This window comes from Pimephales promelas, chromosome 9 (assembly GCF_988280905.1).
Source record: "Pimephales promelas chromosome 9, fPimPro1.hap1.1, whole genome shotgun sequence".
Taxonomy (NCBI): domain Eukaryota; kingdom Metazoa; phylum Chordata; class Actinopteri; order Cypriniformes; family Leuciscidae; genus Pimephales; species Pimephales promelas.
In genome coordinates, this window is record NC_142777.1 from 12,273,036 (window position 1) to 12,282,763 (window position 9,728).

Genomic DNA, 9,728 nt, shown 5'->3' on the forward strand with positions numbered 1-9,728 from the left:
GAGAGACTTCTACAAATACAAACCGTCATGCTGAAGTGCTGAAATGTAACATTGATAAATGCGAGAAGACTTGTAATGAAAAAAAAAAAATACCGTGCAGCAAACCCAAAGGGCAGTGAAATGCTTCGGTGACTGGTGTAGTGGCAGGTGTGTTGGGATTAAGCGCATCAGACAGTTTTATGGTGCTGAAATCTTTAGTAGAAATCGGTGTGACGTGATGCTCCGTTTTATCACGACCCTCGCTCTCTTCTCATTGTCTTTACGACTCCAACGAAAACATTATTGGATGAGGTGAATTCGCTGTCTTTCATCAGATACCAGGACAAACTCAAAGGTGGATCATTCAGGAATCTGTTCAGACCCGCACGTAAAAGCTACTGATCCCATATTTTTCTCCTGTGGAGCTTCTGACAGTTCCGTAGAAGTCACGGATAAGTGCGTTGATTTCTGTCTTGGTGATTTGTTTAAAATCTATGCTGCAACCCTTTTCACTACACCAGTCACCGAAGCATTTCACTGCCCATTGGGTTGATATGTGTGGTTGCTAAGGGTGTTGCTAAGGGCGCAGTGATAAATAGAACCGTTGGGTGAAGCGGTCATAGCCGTGTTTTATCGTGAATAAAGCACAGCTCTTGACCAATCAGAATCAAGGATTGGAACTAACCGTTTTATATATATAGCTTATATTCAAATGTTAATCGTACCTTACGATTATGTACCGTATGCAATTTTGTGGGCGATTTTGTAGGGTTTTCTTTTTATTGTCTACAGAAATGGACCATGGTGAATATACTTATACAGGATGTGAATCCTATTTAAATATATTTTAAACCAGATGGATATAAAAAGTCCAGTAAAAACGTTGTTACTCCCGCTCGTCATTGGCAACTGAGTTGCTAGGCAACAAGAACAATCATTCGCAGGCTAGACCGGACAGAGCGCTTCAGGTGCACACTTTGATAGGGACGCAGTTGTAGTTAACAACAATTTAATATTGTGACAATGGACCAACATGTTGTATCTATCTATCTATCTATCTATCTATCTATCTATCTATCTATCTATCTATCTATCTATCTATCTATCTATCTATCTATCTATCTATGCCCACCACCACCTTTTTCACTTCAAAGGATTCTATATATCTATAATAAGCTGCCTGTCTGTCTCTATCTATGCCTACCTCCTGTCTGTCTCTATCTATGCTTACCTCCTTAAGTTGGACAACAAATCTATCTATATACTTACCTGCCACCTATCTATCTATCTATCTATCTATCTATCTATCTATCTATCTATCTATCTATCTATCTATCTATCTATCTATCTATCTATCTATCTATCTATCTATCTATCAGTGTCTTGTCCGCAGCTAGTGTCTGTTCCTGAGCCGGAACCTGCCACCACCACCTCCTTCACTTCGAAGGACTCTATAAATCTATAATAAGCTGCCTGTCTGTCTCTATCTCTGCCTACCTCCTTCAAATCTATCTATATACTTACCTACCACCTATCTATCTATCTCTCTATCAGTGTCTGTTCCTGAGCCGGAACCAGTGTCTGTTCTTGAGCCGGAACCAGTGTCTGTTCCTGAGCCCGAAACAGTGTCTGTTCCTGAGCCGGAACCAGTGTCTGTTCTTGAGCCGGAACCAGTGTCTGTTCCTGAGCCAGAACCTGAACCTTTGTCTGTTCCTGAACTGTAGCCGGAACCAGTGTCTGTTCCTGAGCCGGAAACAGTGTCTGTTCCTGAGCCGGAACCAGTGTCTGTTCCTGAGCCGGAGACAAAACCAGTGTCTGTTCCTGAGCTGGAACCAGTGTCTTTTCTTGAGCCAGAACCAGTGTCTTTTCTTGAGCTTGAGCAGGATACTTACCTATCACCTATCTATCTATCTCTCTATCAGTGTCTGTTCCTGAGCCGGAACCAGTGTCTGTTCTTGAACCTTAACCAGTGTCTGTTCCTGAGCCGGAGCCGGAACCAGTGTCTGTTCCTGAGCCGGAACCAGTGTCTGTTCGTGAGCCGTAACCAGTGTCTGTTCTTGAGCCAGAACCACTGTCTGTTTCTGAGCCGGAGCCAGCGTTTGTTTCTGTGTTTATGTCTGTCTGCCTATCTATCTATCTATCTGTCTGTCTTGTGTCTTGTCTTGTCCGCAGTCTTGTCCGCAGCCAGTGTCTTGTCCGCAGCCAGTGTCTGTTCCTGAGCCGGAACCAGCAAACAACAAACTCCTTCACTTCGAAGGACTCTATATATCTATAATAAGCTGCCTGGCTGTCTCTATCTATGCCTACCTCCTTAACTTGGACTACAAATCTTTCTATATACTTACCTGCCACCTATCTCTCTATCTCTCTATCAGTGTCTGTTCCGGAGCCAGTGTCTGTCCCTGAGCCGGAACCAGTGTCTGTTCCTGAGCCGGAACCTGAACCAGTGTCTGTTCCTGAGCCGGAAACAGTGTCTGTTCCTGAGCCGGAACCAGTGTCTGTTCTTGAGCCGGAACCAGTGTCTGTTCCTGAGCCGGAACCTGAACCATTGTCTGTTCCTGAGCTGTAGCCGGAACCAGTGTCTGTTCCTGAGCCGGAAAAAGTGCCTGTTCCTGAGCCTGAACCAGTGTCTGTTCCTGAGCCGGAACCGAAACCATTGTCTGTTCCTGAGTCGGAAACAGTGTCTGTTCTTGAGCCAGAACCAGTGTCTTTTCTTGAGCTCGAGCAGGAACCAGTGTCTGTTCGTGAGCCGGAACCAGTGTCTTTTCTTGAGCTGGAGCCGGAACTATCCATCATAAGCCCACCACCACCTACTTCACTTCGAAGGACTCTATATATCTATAATAAGCTGCCTGTCTGTCTCTATCTCTGCCTACCTCATGTCTGTCTCTATCTATGCCTACCTCCTTCAAATCTATATATATATACTTACCTACCACCTATCTATCTATCTCTCTATCAGTGTCTGTTCCTGAGCCGGAACCAGTGTCTGTTCTTGAACCTGAACCAGTGTCTGTTCCTGAGCCGGAGCCGGAACCAGTGTCTGTTCCTGAGCCGGAGCCGGAACCAGTGTCTGTTTCTAAGCCGGAACCAGGGTCTGTTTCTGAGCCGGAACCAGTGTCTGTTCCTGAGCCAGAACCAGTGTCTGTTCCAGAGCCGGATCCGGAACCAGTGTCTGTTCCTGAGCCGGAAAAACAGTGTCTGTTCTTGAGCCAGAACCACTGTCTGTTCCTGAGCCGGAGCCAGCGTTTGTTTTTGTGTTTATGTCTGTCTGCCTATCTATCTATGTCCACCACCACCCCCTTCACTAGGAAGGACTCTGTCTGTCTGTCTGTCTGTCTGTCTGTCTATCTATCTATCTATCTATCTATCTATCTATCTATCTATCTATCTATCTATGCCCACCACCACCTCCTTCACTTTGAAGGACTCTATCTATCTATCTATCTATCTATCCATCTATCTATCTATTATAAGCTGTCTGTCCATATATGCCCACCACCACCTCCTTCACTTCGAAGGACTCTATCTAAAATAAGCTGCCTGTCTCTCTCTATCTATGCCTACCTCCTTAACTTGGACTACAAATCTTTCTATATACTTACCTGCCACCTATCTCTCTATCTCTCTATCAGTGTCTGTTCCGGAGCCAGTGTCTGTTCCTGAGCCGGAACCAGTGTCTGTTCCTGAGCCGGAACCTGAACCAGTGTCTGTTCCTGAGCCGGAAACAGTGTCTGTTCCTGAGCCGGAACCAGTGTCTGTTCTTGAGCCGAAACCAGTGTCTGTTCCTGAGCCGGAACCTGAACCATTGTCTGTTCCTGAGCCGGAACCAGTGTCTGTTTCTGAGCCGGAACCAGAGTCTGTTCCTGAGCCGGAACCTGAACCAGTGTCTGTTCCTGAGCCGGAACCAGTGTCTGTTCTTGAGCCGGAAACAGTGTCTGTTCCTGAGCCGGAACCAGTGTCTGTTCCTGAGCCGGAGCCGAAACCAGTGTCTGTTCCTGAGTCGGAACCAGTGTCTGTTCTTGAGCCGGAACCAGTGTCTTTTCTTGCGCTGGAGCCGGAACTATCCATCATAAGCCCACCACCACCTACTTCACTTCGAAGGACTCTATATATCTATGATAAGCTGCCTGTCTGTCTCTATCTCTGCCTACCTCCTGTCTGTCTCTATCTATGCCTACCTCCTTCAAATCTATCTATATGCTTACCTACCACCTATCTATCTATCTCTCTATCAATGTCTGTTCCTGAGCCGAAAACCAGTGTCTGTTCTTGAACCTAAACCAGTGTCTGTTCCTGAGCCAGAGCCGGAACCAGTGTCTGTTCCTGACACTATCTATCTATCTATCTATCTATCTATCTATCTATCTATCTATCTATCTATCTATCTATCTATCTATCTATCTATCTATCTATCTATCTATCTATCTATCTATCTATGCCCACCACCACCTCCTTTACTTCGAAGGACTCTATATATCTATAATAAGCTGCCCGTCTGTCTCTATCTATGCCTACCTCCTGTTTGTCTCTATCTATGCCTACCTCCTTAACTTGGACTACAAATCTTTGAATATACTTACCTGCCAACTATCTATCCATCTCTCTATCAGTGTCTGTTCCGGAGCCAGTGTCTGTTCCTGAGCCGGAACCTGAACCAGTGTCTGTTCCTGAGCCGGAAACAGTATCTGTTCTTGAGCCGGAACCAGTGTCTGTTCCTGAGCCAGAACCAGTGTCTGTTCCTGAGCCGGAACCTGAACCATTGTCTGTTCCTGAGCCGGAACCTGAACCAGTGTCTTTTCCTGAGCCGGAAATAGTATCTGTTCTTGAGCCGGAACCAGTGTCTGTTCCTGAGCCGGAGCCGAAACCAGTGTCTGTTCCTGAGCCGGAACCAGTGTCTGTTCTTGAGCCAGAACCAGTGTCTTTTCTTGAGCCTAAACCAGTGTTTATTCCTGAGCTCGAGCAGGATACTTACCTATCACCTATCTATCTATCTCTCTATCAGTGTCTGTTCCTGAGCCGGAACCAGTGTCTGTTCTTGAACCTTAACCAGTGTCTGTTCCTGAGCCGGAACCAGTGTCTGTTCCTGAGCCGGAACCAGTGTCTTTTCTTGAGCCGGAACCAGTGTCTGTTCCAGAGCCGGAACCTGAACCAGTGTCTGTTCCTGAGCCGGAAACAGTATCTGTTTTTTGAGCTGGAACCAGTGTCTGTTCCTGAGCCGGAACCAGTGTCTGTTCTTGAGCCGGAACTAGTGTCTGTTCTTGAGCCGGAACCAGTGTCTGTTCCAGAGCCGGAACCTGAACCAGTGTCTGTTCCTGAGCCGGAACCAGTGTCTGTTCTTGAGCTGGAACCAGTGTCTGTTCCTGAGCCGGAACCAGTGTCTGTTCCTGATCCGGAACCTGAACCATTGTATGTTCCTGAGCTGGAGCTGGAAACAGTGTCTGTTCCTGAGCCGGAACCGGTGTCTGTTCCAGAGCCGGAACCAGTGTCTGTTCTTGAGCCGGAGCCAGTGTCTGTTCCAGAGCCGGAACCTGAACCAGTGTCTGTTCCTGAGCCGGAAACAGTATCTGTTCTTGAGCCGGAACCAATGTCTGTTCCTGAGCCGGAACCAGTGTCTGTTCCTGAGCCGGAACCTGAACCATTGTCTGTTCCTGAGCTGAAGCCGGAACCAGTGTCTGTTCCTGAGCCGGAACCAGTGTCTGTTCCTGAGCCAGAACTAGTGTCTGTTCCTGAGCCGGAACCTGAACCATTGTCTGTTCCTGAGCTGGAGCCGGAAACAGTGTCTGTTCCTGAGCCGGAAACAGTGTCTGTTCCTGAGCCGGAACCAGTGTCTGTTCCTGAGCCGGAACCAGTGTCTGTTCCTGAGCCGGAACCTGAACCATTGTCTGTTCCTGAGCTGGAGCCGGAAACAGTGTCTGTTCCTGAGCCGGAAACAGTGTCTGTTCCTGAGCCGGAACCAGTGTATGTTCCAGAGCCGGAACCTGAACCAGTGTCTGTTCCTGAGCCGGAAACAGTATCTGTTTTTGAGCCGGAACCAGTGTCTGTTCCTGAGCCGGAACAAGTGTCTGTTCTTGTGCCAGAACCACTGTCTGTTCCTGAGCCGGACCCAGCGTTTGTTTCTGTGTTTATGTCTGTCTGCCTATCTATCTATGTCCACCACCACCCCCTTCACTAGGAAGGACTCTATCTATCTATCTATCTATCTATCTATCTATCTATCTATCTATCTGTCTGTCTGTCTGTCTGTCTGTCTGTCTGTCTGTCTGTCTGTCTGTCTGTCTGTCTGTCTGTCTATCTATCTATCAGTGTCTTGTCCGCAGCCAGTGTCTGTTCCTGAGCCGGAACCAGCCACCACCACCTCCTTCACTTCGAAGGACTCTATATATCTATAATAAGCTGCCTGGCTGTCTCTATCTATGCCTACCTCCTTAACTTGGACTACAAATCTTTCTATATACTTACCTGCCACCTATCTCTCTATCTCTCTATCAGTGTCTGTTCCGGAGCCAGTGTCTGTCCCTGAGCCGGAACCTGAACCAGTGTCTGTTCCTGAGCCGGAAACAGTGTCTGTTCCTGAGCCGGAACCAGTGTCTGTTCTTGAGCCGGAACCAGTGTCTGTTCCTGAGCCGGAAACAGTGCCTGTTCCTGAGCCTGAACCAGTGTCTGTTCCTGAGCCGGAACCGAAACCAGTGTCTGTTCCTGAGTCGAAACCAGTGCCTGTTCTTGAGCCAGAACCAGTGTCTTTTCTTGAGCTCGAGCAGGAACCAGTGTCTGTTCGTGAGCCGGAACCAGTGTCTGTTCTTGTGCCAGAACCACTGTCTGTTCCTGAGCCCGAGCCAGCGTTTGTTTCTGTGTTTATGTCTGTCTGCCTATCTATCTATGCCCACCACCACCCCCTTCACTAGGAAGGACTCTATCTATCTATCTATCTATCTATCTATCTATCTATCTATCTATCTATCTATCTATCTATCTATCTATCTATCTATCTATCTATCTATCTATCTATCTATCTATCTATCTATCTATCTATCTGTATGCCTACCTATAACCTATAATAAGGTCTCTGTCTGTCTCTCTATCTATCTATGCCCACCACCACCCCCTTCACTAGGAAGAACTATATCTATCTATCTATCTATCTATCTATCTATCTATCTATCTATCTATCTATCTATCTATCTATCTATCTATCTATCTATCTATCTATCTATCTATCTATCTATCTATGCCCACCACCACCTCCTTTACTTTGAAGGAATCTATCCATCTATCTATCTATCTATCTATCTATCTATCTATCTATCTATCTATCTATCTATCTATCTATCTATCTATCTATCTATCTATCTATCTATCTATCTATCTATCTATCATAAGCTGTCTGTCTATCTATGCCCACCACCACCTCCTTCACTTTGAAGGACACTATATATCTATAATAAGCTGCCTGTCTGTCTCTATCTATGCCTACCTCCTGTCTGTCTCTATCTATGCCTACCTCCTTAACTTGGACTACAAATCTTTGAATATACTTACCTGCCAACTATCTATCTATCTCTCTATCAGTGTCTGTTCCGGAGCCAGTGTCTGTTCCTGAGCCGGAACCTGAACCAGTGTTTGTTCCTGAGCCGGAAACAGTATCTGTTCTTGAGCCGGAACCAGTGTCTGTTCCTGAGCCGGAACCAGTGTCTGTTCCTGAGCCGGAACCTGAACCGTTGTCTGTTCCTGAGCCGGAAACGGTATCTGTTCTTGAGCCGGAACCAGTGTCTGTTCCTGAGCCGGAAACAGTATCTGTTCTTGAGCCGGAACCAGTGTCTGTTCCTGAGCCGGAACCAGTGTCTGTTCTTGAGCCAGAAGCAGTGTCTTTTCTTGAGCCTGAACCAGTGTCTTTTCTTGAGCTCGAGCAGGATACTTACCTATCACCTATCTATCTATCTCTCTCTCTATCGGTGTCTGTTCCTGAGCCGGAACCAGTGTCTGTTCTTGAACCTTAACCAGTGTCTGTTCCTGAGCCGGAACCAGTGTCTGTTCTTGAGCCGGAATCAGTGTCTGTTCCAGAGCCAGAACCTGAACCAGTGTCTGTTCCTAAACCGGAAATAGTATCTGTTCTTGAGCTGGAACCAGTGTCTGTTCCTGAGCCGGAACTTGAACCATTGTCTGTTCCTGAGCTGGAGCCGGAAACAGTCTCTGTTCCTGAGCCGGAACCAGTGTCTGTCCCTGAGCCGAAACCAGTGTCTGTTCCAGAGCCGGAACCAGTGTCTGTTCTTGAGCCGGAACCAGTGTCTGTTCCAGAGCCGGATATCTATCTATCTATCTATCTATCTATCTATCTATCTATCTATCTATCTATCTATCTATCTATCTATCTATCTATCTATCTATCTATCTATCTATCTTTCTATCTATCTATCTATCTATCTATCTATCTATCTATCTATCTATCTATCTATCTATCTATCTATCTATCTATCTATCTATCTATCTATCTATCTATCTATGCCCACCACCACCCCCTTCACTAGGAAGGACTCTATCTATCTATCTATCTATCTATCTATCTATCTATCTATCTATCTATCTATCTATCTATCTATCTATCTATCTATCTATCTATCTATCTATCTATCTATGCCCACCACCACCTCCTTCACTTTGAAGGACTCTATCTATCTATCTATCTATCTATCCATCTATCTATCTATTATAAGCTGTCTGTCCATATATGCCCACCACCACCTCCTTCACTTCGAAGGACTCTATCTAAAATAAGCTGCCTGTCTCTCTCTATCTATGCCTACCTCCTTAACTTGGACTACAAATCTTTCTATATACTTACCTGCCACCTATCTCTCTATCTCTCTATCAGTGTCTGTTCCGGAGCCAGTGTCTGTTCCTGAGCCGGAACCAGTGTCTGTTCCTGAGCCGGAACCTGAACCAGTGTCTGTTCCTGAGCCGGAAACAGTGTCTGTTCCTGAGCCGGAACCAGTGTCTGTTCTTGAGCCGAAACCAGTGTCTGTTCCTGAGCCGGAACCTGAACCATTGTCTGTTCCTGAGCCGGAACCAGTGTCTGTTTCTGAGCCGGAACCAGAGTCTGTTCCTGAGCCGGAACCTGAACCAGTGTCTGTTCCTGAGCCGGAACCAGTGTCTGTTCTTGAGCCGGAAACAGTGTCTGTTCCTGAGCCGGAACCAGTGTCTGTTCCTGAGCCGGAGCCGAAACCAGTGTCTGTTCCTGAGTCGGAACCAGTGTCTGATCTTGAGCCGGAACCAGTGTCTTTTCTTGCGCTGGAGCCGGAACTATCCATCATAAGCCCACCACCACCTACTTCACTTCGAAGGACTCTATATATCTATGATAAGCTGCCTGTCTGTCTCTATCTCTGCCTACCTCCTGTCTGTCTCTATCTATGCCTACCTCCTTCAAATCTATCTATATGCTTACCTACCACCTATCTATCTATCTATCTCTCTATCAATGTCTGTTCCTGAGCCGGAACCAGTGTCTGTTCTTGAACCTAAACCAGTGTCTGTTCCTGAGCCAGAGCCGGAACCAGTGTCTGTTCCTGAGCCAGAACCAGTGTCTGTTCCTGAGCCGGAACCAGTGTCTGTTCTTGAGCCGGAATCAGTGTCTGTTCCTGAGCCGGAACCTGAACCATTGTCTGTTCCTGAGCTGGAGCCGGAAACAGTGTCTGTTCCTGAGCCGGAAACAGTGTCTGTTCCTGAGCCGGAACCAGTGTCTGTTCCAGAGC